The sequence below is a fragment of the Balaenoptera ricei genome, chromosome 14 (assembly GCF_028023285.1).
Source record: "Balaenoptera ricei isolate mBalRic1 chromosome 14, mBalRic1.hap2, whole genome shotgun sequence".
NCBI lineage: Eukaryota > Metazoa > Chordata > Mammalia > Artiodactyla > Balaenopteridae > Balaenoptera > Balaenoptera ricei.
Window position 1 is genome coordinate 22,200,982 of NC_082652.1, and position 15,971 is coordinate 22,216,952.

The following is a 15,971-nucleotide window of genomic DNA, read 5'->3' on the forward strand; positions in this document are numbered from 1 at the left end:
TTCCATTTCTCTACAATGCAAATTATTATTTTAAATATTTTAAAGAGAATGATCAGAAATTATCTAGGAGGAGTAGAAAGTTAATAGTACCAGAGCTGGGAGCGAGATAGCTATAGCAATTGAGGTCCTGGCCGACCCAGCAAAAGGGGAAATGGGACATTATGAAGTTCTCCTTGGAGGGTCTGAGGTTTTCCCCTAAAACGCGGAATTCCCCTAAGGGCTGCACTGAAGGGCTGCAAGCGCTAGACTAGACTTACAGCTCTAGTTTAACTCTTCCCTTCACAAGGTAAGTGCTCTTGAGCAACACCTGCCCCTTTCAGAACCTCAGTTTTCCCGTCTGTAACACAGAAGGGAAACTGACCTCAAAGTCTCTACGAACTTTTCCATCTCCATCACGTTAAATTGCTTAACGGTTACCTGGCCTAGTTTTTCTCCGCGCTCTACAGAAGACATCGGCACAGAAGGACGTGTCGGGGGCGGAGTTAATTCCGGTAGGCCCCGCCCCTTCTGGCCCCACCCCGCGGGCACCAACCCCCGCCCCAGCCAGTGCACCCTTGACCCCGCCCCCAGCCCGTGCGTCCACCGGAAGTGCCCGCGCGCGGGCAGCTCACTTCCGCCTGGCAGGTGACAGCCGCGGGGCTCGGAGCGGCCGGCGGCACGGACGCGCCGGGAGAGCGGGAGGACAAGGCCGCAGACATTTTACTGCCGCGTCGAGCAGCGCCGTGGCGCCGGGAGCCGTTCGGACCTGTGGGTGAGGAAACGGGAAGCCCGGCGAGGCCGGAGAAGTGGTGGGGCGGGGAGTCAGGGGTCTGAGGTGAGGGGTTTCTGGGGTCAAAGGTCACGGAGAGGACAGGGAGCTGGAGGGGCTAGAGTGGCTTCCCAGGTCAGGACGAGGCAGAAGGGCTGCGGGTTCATTCATTCGCGCCCCCTTGGCCGCCGGCCTGCACCCCAGACACCCCAACTCCGCAGTCCCTCCCCGGGCGCCCTCCCGGAGAGACTCCTAGATTTAGGCCTGAGGGAGCCTGCGCCTGGCCAGACAGGAAACTTCTCTTCGGGTACTGGTTCCCCCTGCATACTCACCCCCGTGGCTATCCTGAGGCCTCCTCGTCGTTCAGGGCCTTATCTCTTTGCCAAGGTTCAAAAAGAAAAAAAAGAAAAGAAATGGCCCGGCGCCGCCTCCTCTGGGGTGGGGTTGGGCTTGGTCTGTCCGTAGGCGCCTCACGGACAAGTTAACTGGGGACACCTGTAATAATGCCAAAAGTACTGATGGAAATGCTAGCTACTGGTTACTGAGCTCCTACTGTGTACCAAACCCTGTGCTAGGCACTTTACTTATAATGCCGCATTTAAGCTTCCCAGCAACCTTTGTGAGGTAGCTACTGTTGTTATCCCCATTTTATCCACGAGGAAACTGAGGCACAGAGAGGTTAAATCACACCTGTAAGGTCAATCGGGTAGTATAGACAAGAGCCAGGGTTCCCCCCCAGGCTCTCAAGGACCTGTAAGTGCAGAGACAAAGGAGAGGCTGGAGCAAGGTTGGGGTGTAGGGGCTATTTAATATCTTTAGCTGCCATTAAATTTGCACCTATATAAAGATGTAGCCTTCTTGCTTCTCGTCTGACCTTCATAAGGAGTATTTGATTCACTTTCTTCAGGATGAAACAGTCCTGCAGGTTATTGCTATAACTGATTACCTTTCAGGGCAAGAGAGGAAGTTTTTCCTGACTATTGAGAACTGTGAGACATAAAACAGGCTGGCCATGAAACGAATTTAAGAATATCCAGGACTTCCCTGGTGGCGCAGTGGTTGGGAATCCACCTGCCAATGCAGGGGACGTGGGTTCGAACCCTGGTCTGGGAAGATCCCACATGCCGCAGAGTAACTTAGCCCATGTGCCACAACTACTTAGCCTGCGCTCTAGAGCCTGTGAGCCACAACTTCTGAGCCCACACACCACAACTACTGAAGCCCACACGCCTAGAGCCTGTGTTCCACAACAAGAGAAGCCATGACGATGAGAAGCCTGCGCACCGCAACGAAGAGTAGCTCGCACTTGCTGCAACTAGAGAAAGCCTGCGCGCAGCAATGAAGACCCAACACAGCCAAAAACCTAACTAAAGAAATTAATTTTAAAAAAAAAGAAAAAAACAATATCCAGAACCTCTCTTGAGAGTGGTTGAGCTGCATTCTTTTTGGAGTGAAGAGAGGAACCACATGACCGCTAGGGGATCTTTTGGCCCTAGGTTCTTGAAGAACATTCCCAAGGGAAGGGTCTGTGTCTCTGAGAAAAGTACAGGTCCCATGGCTTCTTGACTGGGGAGCCATATCTTGTCCAGGAGCTGGTAAGGTGGTTTCATGGCCAGAGGATGAGGCTTTGTGAGTCTGAGCCTTATTCCTTTGCAGAGACATTCACTTGCTCCAGTTCTGCCTCAGTTTCCCTGATAGCAGCACAGACCCGCTGATTTCCTACCCACTCCTAGGTATTATAAGCCTTAACAAACGCTTGAGGGTTTCCACATGCTTCTGAAGAAAGCTGTGATATAAATATTACTGTAGTGCCTGTTTTTAAACTCTACGATCTGTTCTCCTAGTTCCATTGAATTCACGGAAACTTAATATTGTCACCTTATCCGCATCCTTCCAAGGGAGGATTTGAGATGAAGTGACTTGTCACAGATGGTAGGAACATGAGCAGAGCTCAGAGCATCTGGCTCCCTGTCCTGAGTTGAGCCCACCAGGCTCCTTCGACCTCTTAGAGCAGCTTCATGAAGAGTGGCTTCACTAGTTTTCAAAGACTCAGATCCCTCAGAGGTTGTGTAGAGATTATCTGTTGAGTGTGGTTTGAGCAGAGGCTTCACTTGAGCGACGTGAATAGCTCAGAGGTGTGATGGAAAAAGCACTCCTCGACTCCCCATCAGTCAACCCTGGGTTCCAGTCCCAGCTCAGCAGCTTCTTGGTAGTGTGACCTGGAGCCTTCTTTACCTCAGCTCTCAAATAATACCTTCCCCTTGCCCCCCCACCGAACACTGGCATATGTGGGGGCTGGACAAGGACATTTGTCAGAGCCTGTTGTGGTGGTGGGTGCCTTGACCCTAGGCAGTTGTGCCCACTGGGGGCCTGGTTTTGGGGGTGTTACTTCCATCTGCAGACAGAGACCTTTATGTACACAGGACTTCTCCCATCCTTCTTGTTTCACTTCCTAAAAGTGTTTCAGAAGAAATTCAGTCTGTTGGTCCTGCTGGCTCTGGGCGTGGACTTTCATCTTTTTCTAGTCATCCTCTGAAACTGTTGCATGTCTTGACTGCTCACTTCCTGAAAACCCCCACGCCTGGCACCAAAGCCTGGTGTGCTGATGGTGAGCAAGCATTGCTTGGTTATGAGTTTTGCGCTTTGGTGTATTTCTGAAAGCTAAAGGGGCATCTGTTGCTTGTAGGTATTTCTTTTTCTGAACAGGTCTTTTTGCCTAAAATAGGTCACTGATAAATTATCAGAGCCCAGGAATGGTTTTTGTGTTCTTCGCTTCACACAGAGAGGAACAAATAACTCCAGAGAGAGAATATTACTTGGGCAAGTGGGAATCCTTTAAAAAAAATTCTGCTTGAATATCCATCAGTGGATTCTCATTGCTCTCAGGCTGAAACTCACATTCCTTAGCGTGGCCGCCAAAGCCTTTTGAGCTCTGACCTCTGCCGGGTTCTCCTGCCTCATCTCTCCTACTCCTCACTTCCAGCCTCTCCCCAAGTTCCAGTCAAACTCAACTGCTTGCCACTTCTGCCAGCCCCAGTTGTTTACCTCTGTGTCTTTGCTTTGTGCTGTTCCCACCTCCTGGGCACCAGTTCCTGTCACACACACCCGCTTCTTTGCTAGACCACTACTTGGTGCTTCCCATCTGATCATCTCCCCCACCTTGCAGGCCTGAACTGGATGTCCTGTGGCATTGATCACAGTGGGTTGTCATTGTCTGCGTACTCAGCTGTATTCTAAGTAAACAGCTCGTAATCCCTGGAGAGGACTTGTTTTAACTGTGTCTCCAGCACCTAGTGAAATATCTGGCACGTAGTAGGTGCTCAGTAAATGTTTGGTGAATGAATGAATGAATATCACATTGAATTTTTAGGATTCCGTGACTCCTAAGGAATTCAGAGCACTTCCCAGATGATCTCCTGTCCATCCTCATGTCACCCCAGGGGAGTAGGGAGAAATCTGCCCAATGGTGGGAATAACTACTTTGGAACTACTGCTATCACCCAGCCAGCCATCAGAGTGCTTCAGGGCCTCCAGAGACCTGGGGGTTGGGGAGCAGCAGGAGGTGCTGGTGGTAACGGCTCTCCCTGTGTAGTAGTAAAAGTGGCTAACATTTATCAAGCACTTGGTGGACTGGGTACTGCTGAGGGCTTTGTATGTATTCACTTGTTTTAGCCTCAAAAACCCCTCAAGTATGTGACATTATAATTCTCGTTTTGCAGTTGTGGTATGGTTGTGCCTGTTAGGTTGTGTAGACCCCTTGAGAGCCCAGGTTGTACCCTCTGTGGCCACCTTTCCTTTCCCAATCCCTTGTTCTTGAATTGTCTCCTGTTATTTAATGGAGCTGAGGAAGGGCTTGGCTATGGTTCTAGCCTCCCAAGCCTCATGCTTTTTGGGTCTTTGGCCTTGGGCTTGACCTCTGACCTTTGTTAAGAGGGTCTCCCTGAAGTTGGGAGGCCTTCTCTAGTTAAGGTAACAGTATGGTTGGTTGACTACAGAATGCCCAGAGGTCATCATCAGCCAGGATGCCTTAGTCACTGATCCCTCGTCTCCTCTGTGGACTTGAGCTGCAAGATGGTAGGTTTGGAAGTCAGCTCTCAAAAGCTTTAAAACTGGGACTTCAGTGGCGGTCCAGTGGTTAAGACTCCACGCTTCCACTGCAGGGGGTGCGGGTTCAATCCCTGGTATGGGAAATAAGATCCCACAAGCTGTGTGGCATGGCCAGAAGTTTAAAAAAAAAAAAAAGTTTTAAAACCAGCCCTTCAGTGTTGGTTTTCAGCACTGAAGACATTCGTTACAGCTGAGCTCTATAGAGGACTAGCCTTGGGTGACATACTTTTTATCACACCCTAATTGCTTTTAGGGTCCTAAGCATATTTAGAGTAGAATGACAAAATTTCATTATAGCAAGCTATTGGGTCTGTTCTGTGGTTTTCACTCTCTGATCTCTAAGGGCTGGGTGGCTGGATGTTGAGACACTGAGGACAGAGCCTTCGTATGCCCAACATTCATTTATTCATTCGTTCCTTCCTTCATTCATTCAGTATTTATTGAGCCCTGCTGTGTGCCTGGCACTGGGCTAAATGTGGTGACAGGTAAACAAGCCAGACAGTTTCTGCCCTTGGATTGCTTACCACATTCTAGTGGGGGAGAGAGACAAAGAAGAAATAGAAAACAAATGTAATAATTAGAAAAACAGATAAATCATGAGGGAAATGAGGCAGAGCAGCTCACCCCTGTTAAAATGTAAGCCAGATCTCAGGATTCTTGCTTAAAACCCTCCAGTGGCTCTCAGCTCATTCAGAGTAAAAGCCAGAGTCCTTACCTTGACCTGTAAGGCCACCTCCATTCTCTGACCTCATAACCCACTGCCCCCCTCACAGCTCACTCTGTTCAAGCCACATCGCCTCCCTGCTGTTCCTCAAACAGGCCAGGCATACTCCCACCTTTGCACTATTTTTTATGCCTGGAAGGCTCTTCCCCAGGCAGTGTCACCTCTCAAGGAGGCCTTTTGTGGCCACCCTGGTTAAATTTCAACCTCCCACTCGTCCTCCCCCACACTCCCTATCCTCCTTCCCTGCTTTCTTTTTCTCCATAGCATTTATCACTGTCTGAGATACTATATATGTTACTTATTTATCTTGCTTATAGTCACTGTCTGCCGTTAGGATGTAAGCTCTATGAAGGGAAAGGTTTTTGTCTGTTTAATTCACTGCTTCATCCCCAGCATATAGACCTATTTATGGCTCAGTAAATATGTGAATAGGAGTACTGGGCTATGAGGACAGAAAAATACCTACTTAGTGCGTGCAAGGATGGTATCTTTGAAGTGATGTCACCTAAGCTGAGATTTGAAGGATAAGTCTAGAAGCTGGAGAGATAATCCAGGCAGAAGGATCAGCAAGTATGAAGGCAGTGAAGAGCTTGGCAACTAGAGGAGCACAGAAGGCCTGTGGGCCTGGAGGGTTATAGGTGAAAGGAAGGGCCTAGCTGAGCTCACATCATAGCCTGTGTCAGAGCCCCCTCTGCACACCTCCCCCAGCAATTTGTTTCCCCACTTCCTGCAGCTCTGATCACTCTGAGCTGATGCCCAGGGCCAGGGATAGTGATCTGATGGTGATCTGAAGGAAGTGGCCTGAACATTTCTCCCATTGGAGATGTTGCCACCTGACCTTCTACCCTTTGCCGTTTCTTCTCTCTCTTATCATTTATTTACTTACCTTCCATTTACTGTCTGTAAAATGGGCTAGGGTGTTTGGCATTCTCAATTTCAAAACAGCTTGACAACCAGAACAGATGTAGCTCTGACCCTGGCAGACCCCATGAAATCAACATTGGGAAGCTGCTCTCTAGCTGAGGTTGGTTTACAAAACATGAAATTTCCCCAAGAGGAGGATTGAGCACCAGTCATTTGAATATTTACTGAGCACCTACTACTTGCCAGGTACCAGTCTAGGAGCTAGGAATATGGTAGGGAACAAAATGAACAAAATCCTTGTCCTTATGGAATTTCATTATGGAGGGGAAAAAAATAGATAAGTGTTTTATCCTATGTTGGTGATAAGTACTTAGAGGAAAAAACAAAAAGAGGAAAGAAGGATAGGAAGTGTGGGGGATTTGTTGGGGGCGTGTACAATTTTAAATAAAGTGGTCGGAGAAGACCTCAGTGAGAAGGTGACATTTGAGCCAAGCCATGAAAGAGGTGAGGGATACATACACTACCAAATGTAAAATAGATAGCTAGTGGGAAGCAACTGCATAGCACAGGGAGATCAGCTCGGTGCTTTGTGACCACCTAGAGGGGTGGGATAAGGAGGGTGGGATAAGGAGGGTGGGAGGGAGACGCAAGAGGGAGGAGATATGGGGATATATGTATATGTGTAGCTGGTTCACTTTGTTATAAAGCAGAAACTAACACACCATTGTAAAGCAATTATACTCCAATAAAGATATTAAAAAAAAAAAAAAAAGAGGTGAGGGACTGGGGTGGGGGGGGGAAAGAAACAGGTGCGGGAGATTAAGAGGTACAAACTTCCAGTTACAAAATAAATGAGTCACAGGTATGAAATGTACAGCGTGGAGAATATAGTCCATAACTATGTAATATCTGTATGGTGACATATAACTAGACTTATCATGGTGATCACTTGGAAATATGTATAAATATCGAATCACTATGTTGTGTAAAAGGAACTAACATAGTGTTGTAGGTCAATTATACTTGAAAAAACAAACAAACTTATAGAGAAAGAGATAAGATTTGTGGTTACCAGAGGTGGGGGTTGGGGGAAGGGGAATTGAATGAAGGCAGTCAAAAGGTACAAACTCCCAGTTAAAAGATACATAAGTATTAGGAATGTAATGCACAACATGATAAATATAATTAACACTGCTGTATGTTGTGTATGAAAGTTGTCGAGAGTAAACTGTTAGATTTCTCATCACAAGGAAAAAAATTTTTTTTTCTGTTTTATTTTGTATTTATATGAGATGATGGATGTTCACTAAACTTATTGTGATAATTTCATGATGTATGAAAGTCAAATCATTATGCTGTACACCTTAAACTTATACAGTGCTGTATGTCAATTATATCTCAATAAAACTGGAGGGGGGAAAAAAAGGTGAGGAGCTGAGCCATGAGACTGTCTAGAGAAAGAGCCTCCTTGGCAAAGTGAACAGCATGTTCAAAGGCCCTGGGGTTGAAACATGCCTGTTGTGTTCCAGGATCAGCAAAGAGACCCATATGGCTGGAACTGAGGGAGTGATGGGGAGAACAGTGGAAGAAGTTTGAAAGAGATAATGACAGGGAGGGTGTGTGTGTGAGAGACAGAAGGGGGTATGCATCTCATCCAGGGCTTTGTGGGCCATGAGGCCATGGTAGGGACTTTGGCTTTTACTCTGAGTGAGACAGGGAACCATTGGGGGATTTTGAGCAAAGGGATGCCATTGTCTGATTTAGACTGTCATAGGACCATTCTGGCTGTTGCCAGGATGGGTTGTCAGGTGCAGTGTGGAAGCAGCTTTGGTAGCAATCTCAGTGGGAGGGGATGATGGCCTGGGGCCAGGTGGTAGTGATAGAGCTGGTGAGAAGCCCCTTCATGGACTCTGAATTCATTTTGAAGGTAGGCCCGACAGGAATTGCTGATGGATTAGATGTGTGATATGAGAGAGAGTGTATTATCAAGGGTAACTGAGGTTTTGGGCCTGAGAACCTGTCAAAGATGGTTTTGGTAATAACTGGATAATGAAGACTGCAGGATGAGTCAGTTGGGGGATAGGAGGAAGCAAGTGGTAGTTTTTATCATTTTAAGTTTGAGCTGCCTGTTAGCCATATAGACATTCCAGTGATATCAGGCAGTTTGAATATATGAGCTGGGAGTTCAGAGGAGAGGTTGGGCCTGGGGATGTAAAGTTGTGAGTTGTCAGCGCATAGATGGTGCTTAAAGGCATGACACTGGATGAAGCAAGCAGCTGGAGGAGGGAAGAGGGCCTCTGGGAAAGGGCAGAGGAACCAGGCCTGAGCCCTGGGGCACTCCAGGTGTTGAAGGAGAGGGAGAGGAGGAGGAACAAAGGAGACTAGACAGTGGGGTAGAAGGGAAAGTAGAGAGCATGGCATCCTGGAATCCAAGGGAAGAAAATGTTTCAGGGAGGATGGAGTGATCAGTAGCATCAAATGCTTGTTAGCATGAGACTTGTCATTTGATAAGATCACTGCATCTTCTGCTGGCAGGGTCCAACTCACCCTGGAATCCAAGACTGTCTTTGAATCCCATCCTTCCCTGACTAACCTCATCTGCTCCTTTCCCTGCCATGATCTTGCCTTCAGCCAAGCAGGGGGTCTCACAGACTCCTAAATATGTGTGCTTGTTTTGGCCTTGGATATGTCACTCCTCTCTCAGCATCTCTAACTCCTCATTTTTAAATAGGTTACTGGAGAATTAAATGACACAGGGGCTCTAAATTACTTAGCACAGAACCTGTGCCCCAGCCAGTGTTTGTGTTGGTTTAGTTATTCTCAATTCACTCCCTGTTAATGCTGACATCTTGTGGGTCTTCTCCATGTCACCTTCGCCCCACCCTTTCCAAATCCGACACATCTTTTCATGTCCAGCCAAGCCCCTTTTAATCCAAGAGGGCTTCCTCTGATGCTCCACCCATCTCAGAGTCTCTTCCTCAGAGCTTTGGTGGCAGTCATTTGGAGGGCATGATTACTCTGCTGTTCCCCTGAAGTCCTTCACCTGCCCTCTGAATCTGTAGGAGCCATCAGGAAAAGATTGTTCTTTGTCTGCTGTGTGTGAGCTCCTGTGTGGGGTGCAGTTGCAGGCTTGGAGCCGACGGTGCTCCACACTGTTAAACATGCTATATCCAAAATGTGACAGATTTTCAGAAAGTGTTCCCAATGTATAGGTGGGAAAACTGAGGTCTCAGGAGCCTAGTTCTGTAGTCTTTGGCCTCTGTTTCCTCATCTTCATTGATTTAAGGATTGTTCAGAAGAAGCCCCTATTATTTCATTTATTTATTTATTTATTTATTTATGGCTGTGTTGGGTCTTCATTGTGCCCAGGCTTTCTCTAGTTGTGGCGAGCAGGGACTACTCTTCATTGCGGTGCGCAGGCTTTTTATTGCAGTGGCTTCTCTTGTTGCAGAGCAGGGCTCTAGGGGTGCGGGCTTCAGTAGTTATGGCTCGCAGGCTCCAGAGCGCAGTCTCAATAGTTGTGGCGCACGGGCTTAGTTGCTCCGCGGCACGTGGGATCTTCCCAGACCAGGGCGTGAACCTGTGTCCCTTGCATTGGCAGGCAGATTCTTAACCAATGCGCCACCAGGGAAGTCCCTAGTATTTCGTTTTTAAGGAACTTTTCCTTGGCAGCAGATCTTTCCACGCATTACTGCTTGTAGATTAGTCGAGAACTGGCCCTTGATGCTAGAATTCAGTCCTAGAGACTCAGTGCTGATAGAAGAACATTTGCATGTACTATTTGCTTGCCTTTAGTTCCTTTTCATTTTGAGGCTTTAATTGCTAGTGGGTTTCAGAAGATTGACTTTGATTAATCAGTTTTCCTCCAAATCCCAGGAGACCCATAACTGGGTGATCTCATCCAGACAGGCTTTCGCTAGGCACATTACCAAACTTGACGTTCCTCCTGTCCAAACTGGATGGGCTGGCCCTAAAATAACCTGTAATTCAACCTTCGAGGGACTCGGCAGGGATGTGTGGCAACATACTTCACATACCATTTAGCCTAGAGTGTGTGTTTCTGCCAGGGTTTCCTCAGAGAGGAGGAGCTGCCTCACTGGACACAGTGGGACATGTGTGACCTCATTATGGGGCAAGAGTAGAGTGTGTTGGCGCTACCATTTTCTAGCTGTGTGACTCCAGACAAATGCCTTGACCTCTCTGGGCTTCGGTTTCCTTATATATAAACTTGGGATATTATCAATACCTTCTTCACAGATTACTGTAAAGCTCTTTACGTAGTTTCTGGCCCATGGCGCATATCCATCTGTCATTACCACTTCCACTGCCACCTTTGTTTCAAATCTTGTGCCAAGCCCAAAGAAGAATACAGCTTATTTTCTCGTAGTAATTGAACTGGCTTGAAAGAGCCTATCTGAGTTTGGTGACCACATTGTCTCAGAGAGGAAGTCTGAAATCTGGTTTCTCTACTGCTGACTCACCTTTTAGTCTTCAAGGTGGCCTTACCTGTTTACCTGTCTGTAATGTGAACTTTAGTACTTACTTGTGAGGACCTTTTCCTTTTTTTTTTCTATTTATTTATTTTATTTTTCTCTGTGTTGGGTCTTCATTGCTGCGCGCGGGCTTTCTCTAGTTGCGGCGAGCGGGAGCTTCTCTTCATTGTGGTGCGCAGGCTTCTCATTGAGGGCTTCTCTTGTTGCGGAGCACAGACTCTAGGCACATGGGCTTCAGTAGTTGTGGCACACGGGCTCAGTAGTTGTGGCTCGCGGGCTCTAGAGCGCAGGCTCAGTAGTTGTGGCCCACAGGCTTAGTTGCTCCACAGCATGTGGGATCTTCCTGGACCAGGGCTCGAACCCATGTCCCCTGCATTGCAGGTGGATTCTTAACCACTGCGCCACCAGGGAAGTCCCCCTAGCTTAGTCTTGACTGTCCTTGAGCAGGTTTCTGAAAGCTATTCATCAGGCAAGGGTTTAACAGTGAATTTCAGCACTGAAGTTGGAAGCCACCAACACAGACTTTTTTTTTTTTTTTTTTTTTTTTTCAACACAGACTTTTAAGGATCAGTTTTCCCTGCCCGGATATCCTTGAATTCAGAGATGGGTCTTGGGAGCTGGATCAGACCTTGTCAGATGTCTCTCTCCCCGTTTCATTTCCTCAACTTCTCTGGCTGGTCTCACTACACCTATAGTCTCCCTGGTTCCATCACTGGATGCCGATGGCGTGTGGTCCACTCTGCTGGTGCTGCCAACTTCATGCTTCTCGTCCGACTGCAGAGTATGGGCTGCTCTGACATGAACCACTGCCCTGAGACTAGAAAAGTCCTCTCCCTGGCCATTGTCTGGCCATTTGGGGAATTGCTTGGCTTGTTACTGTTTTCCCTTCTACTGAAGACCTAATGAGGTTTGTTGGCCCTGGCTGCATTCTGAATTTGTTTTCTTTTTTGTCCCCTTGGAAACGTTTTCTGTCATGCTCTGTGAATGATCATGCTCCATTTTCTCTTGTTTGATACCCAGGAAGAACACTCTGGTGAGGAAGTGGATTCCACCTCTAGCAAGGAATCATAGAACATGAGATGCAGGAGGGATATTGTCCTTTAAACTTTGTTTTCAAACTTTGTTCTATGGAACTATGGGGTGTCTGAAGGGCCCCCGGTGAGGAGGGGGAAAAGTGGGCATAGTGAAATGAGTCAGGCTCTGGGCCCTTACCCTTACTTCAATCAGAGCAGTTCCACTTTTATTTTAAACAATTTAACAACGGGGTGACGGGTGGGGCTTGAAAAGCCATTGATCTGGTTGAATTCTCTTGTTTGACAATTGGAGAAAGGAAGGCCCAGAGATGGGGGGTATTTGCCCAGGGTCACACAGCTGTTGGTAGCAAAGCTAGAATTCCTGGCAGCCATCTTGGCATTGGATCAGCCGTGCCATGTTTGTGGAAAGTTAGCTGCAAAGCCTCATGTTCCCGGTTTGCCCAGTTGTCGCTGTCTGGCACTCATCAGGGAGTCCTATTGTTTTGATCTGTTATGGGCCCTTGGTTTTCTAGCTTCTCTGGGAACCTGTCCTTTCATTTTGCCAGCAAACATTTGGTGAACTTGTGGAATATGTCAGACATTGTGCCAGTCACTGGGTTGACAGCATTAAACAGGAAAGATCCTAAATTAGAGTTGTGAGGAGGGCTATGGAGAAGTCCACAGTATGATTGACTCAAATGTCGAGGAGGCTTCTGCCCCTCTGGGTCTGGAGAGGGGTCCTCTGGGGCAATGGTGTTTGAGCAGAGACTGAAGGAGGAGCCCGGGGGTGGGGATAGTGTTTTGAATTAGATGCACCATTGTTTTCTAAACTGCATTATGTTTAAAAGAGATGATACATGCATAGGATATAAAATTCCCAAGATAGACAAAGGTAAATGATGAAGGGTCAGTCTCTTACCCCAACCATTGGTAATCCAGCTTCCTTTCTTGAGGAAACCACTGTCCACTTTTCTTATTTACCCTTTCAAGGATAGTCCATGCATTTGCAAACACTTGGTATTTATGTTTTATTAATATTTTAATTTTTAATAGAAATGGTAGTATACTACATATAGTTTTTCATCTTGCTTTTTATCACTTAATAGCTTACAGAGTGTTGCATACAAGTACATGTAGAACTGCCTCATTCTTTTTCATGATTGCATAGTATTCCCCATGTCTGTATGTAGTGCCGTAATTTTTTAAACCAGTCAGTCCTCTGTGGGAGGACATTTAAGGTGTTTACAATGTTTTGCTATTATAAAGGATGCCACATGAGTAACTGTATCTACATAGTTTTATACATATAGAAGAAACTCCTGGAAGCAGAATTGCTAGGTCAGTGGGTAAGTACCTTTGCAATTTGGGTAGCTGCTGTTGCCAAATTACTATAGAAGTTGTAGCAATTTAGGCTCTCACTAGCATCATATGAGGGTATCTATTTCCCCTCATCAACACCAACAAGGAGTGTTAGCAGACTTCTGGGCCTTTACCAATCCACTAGCTGATGGATGGTAGTTTCATTGTAATTTTAATTTCCATTTCTCTTACAAGGAAGCCTAAACCGTTGTATTTCATTTTCTATGAATGGGTCACATCCTTCGCCATTCTTCTCTTTGTAGTCACTTTTTATGTATTAAGGAAAATAAGCTTTTGTGATGTGATGCAACTTTTTGTGTGTGTGTGTTTCTTTTGTTTTGTACGTCGTTTGGTTTTTATTGGTTTTGGCCATGCAGGCAAACTTGATTATTATATAATTGAATTCATAGATCTTTTAAGACTTCTTGATTTTATGTCATACTCAGAAAGGCTTTATTTCCTTTGGATTATACAGTGCTCTATTTTTCTTCTCCAGCATTGGGTTCTATTTTGTTATTTAAAAAAAAAAAAATTAATGTTTGTTTAATTTGCACCAAGTGAAATGTTCAGCTCTTATGTGTACAGTTTGGCCAGTATCTGCATCAAAATACAGATCATTTCCGTCACCCCTAGAGTTCTTTCACCCACACATAAATCAGTCCTTCCCACCTAGAAGCATCCACTGATCAGATTTCTGTCACTATAGGTTAATTTTGCCTCTTCTGTTTATTCTGTAATTTCATATTTACGATGTTTATGTTTGCAGTTGTCAGTGTCTTTCATTCTCACATTGTCCCCTGTCAGTGGTGAATTCCCCATTTTTTTTTTAATTTATTTTTTTATTTATCTTTGGCTGCTTTGGGTCTTCGTTGCTGTGCACGGGCTTTCTCTAGTAGCGGCAGGCGGGGGCTACTCTTCGTTGGGTGCGCGGGTTTCTCGTTGCGGTGGCTTCTCTTGTTGTGGAGCACGGACTCTAGGCGCACGGGCTTCAGTATTTGTGGCTTGCAGGCTCTAGAGTGCAGGCTCAGTAGTTGTGGCGCATGGGCTTAGTTGCTCTGCGGCATGTGGGATCTTCCTGGACCAGGGCTCAAACCCGTGTCCCCTGCGTTGGCAGGTGGATTCTTAACCACTGTGCCACCAGGGAAGTCCCTGAATTCCCCATTTTTAAGAGATGAAGTTGAATTGTAGAGCTGAAGTAAACTGTAGCCTCAGCTCAGTATTCTTCAGTTAATTATTATTAGCAAGTTTGAGACCTTGGAGAAAAGTTGAAATATATTCAGTATTTTCTTTTTTAAAAAATTAATTAATTTATTGATCTTGGTTGCGTTGGGTCTTCGTTGCTGTGCGCGGGCTTTCTCCAGTTGCGGCAAGCAGGGGCCACTCCTCGTTGCTGTGCGCAGGCCTTTCACTGCGGTGGCCTCTCCCATTGCGGAGCATGGGCTCCAGGCACACGGGCCTCAGTAGTTGTGGCATGTGGGCTCAGTAGTTGTGGCACACAGGCTCTAGAGCGCAGGCTCAGTAGTTGTGGTGCACAGGCTCAGTTGGTCTGCGGCATGTGGGATCCTCCCGGACCAGGGATCGAACCTGTGTCCCCTTCATTGGCAGGCGTATTCCTAACCACTGCGCCACTGGGAAGTCCCTCAATATTTTCTCAATTTTTTTTTTGTTTTTGGTGGCGCTGTGCGGTTTGCGGGATCCTAGCTCCCCAGCCAGGGATCTAACCCATGCCTCCTGCACTGGGAGCACGGAGTCTTAACCACTGGACCACCAGGGAAGTCCCTTAATGTATTTTTTAATAGGTTTAAATTCATTTTATTAGCTTGAGACACAGAAAGATATTTTTAATCTCCTGGTTATAAAATTACATTTAGATTTTTGATGACTCAAAAATTTAAAAAGTGTTGAGGACTTTTTCTTAAACCCAACCCAAGCTCCAGTTGCTAAAATTCAAAGTCTTTAACTGACAATATTATTTTATGAGTTTTTTCCTTTCCTTTTCTTCCTAAGGCCTCATTTTTCCACTCTTAAATTATATTACATCTTTGTCCCTGGCCAGTATGTCAGTGATTCTCACCAAGGACTTCTTTATAGTTCTAGAAAACATAGAGAAAACTACTCTGTTTCAGGCCTTATTACTCAGTTCATTTCTTTACACCTAGTGACAAGGGAAGCAGCCCTGTCAATAGGATTTAAAACCAAGAAAAAAGTGAGATTAACAGGAACTGGCCCTGGGATTGTGGCATCAGAGTTATCTACTGAGAATGGATGTGGGGAGGGAGGACAGAGGTGGGGACAGCGGCAGTGTCTCCTCAAAGACAAACTGGTCCCAGGTGTGCCCCGCTTTGAATTTGGACAGTGCCATCCCCTTCAGGCATTCCTTGGCCTGTAAATACTGAAACTGAGAGGTATCCCAGCATAGAATGCTGTATCCTTAGCAGAAGTGACTCATCACATTGGCCAGAGCAGCTTCTGAAACAAAAATTCCCTCCAATTACTGCTTTTTTTAATGCGCTCTGCCACTTCCAAAGATGGAATCCAAACCCTAAGCTTTTTCTCGCCTAAATTGGCTGCTTGCTTTCAATTGTGGCTCATGTACATGGTCAGAGTCTTGGCCCCTGTGGCCTCCATTAGCAGGGATACAATGCATAGCGACGGCTGAGAGC

At 46.4% G+C, this 15,971-nt stretch overlaps 1 protein-coding gene across 2 annotated transcripts in view; it reads left to right on the top strand.

Moving 5' to 3' along the window:
* The first annotated feature begins 624 nt into the window (after positions 1–624).
* AP1B1 (adaptor related protein complex 1 subunit beta 1) overlaps positions 625–15,971 on the top strand; it is a 51,724-nt gene continuing 36,377 nt past the window's right edge. The window contains exon 1 of one of the 2 annotated variants that reach the window (XM_059893994.1): positions 625–751. The gene's annotated coding sequence lies outside the window, so the exon portion shown is untranslated. The remainder of the gene's footprint in view (positions 752–15,971) is intronic. The other variant, XM_059893993.1, reaches the window with a different exon arrangement.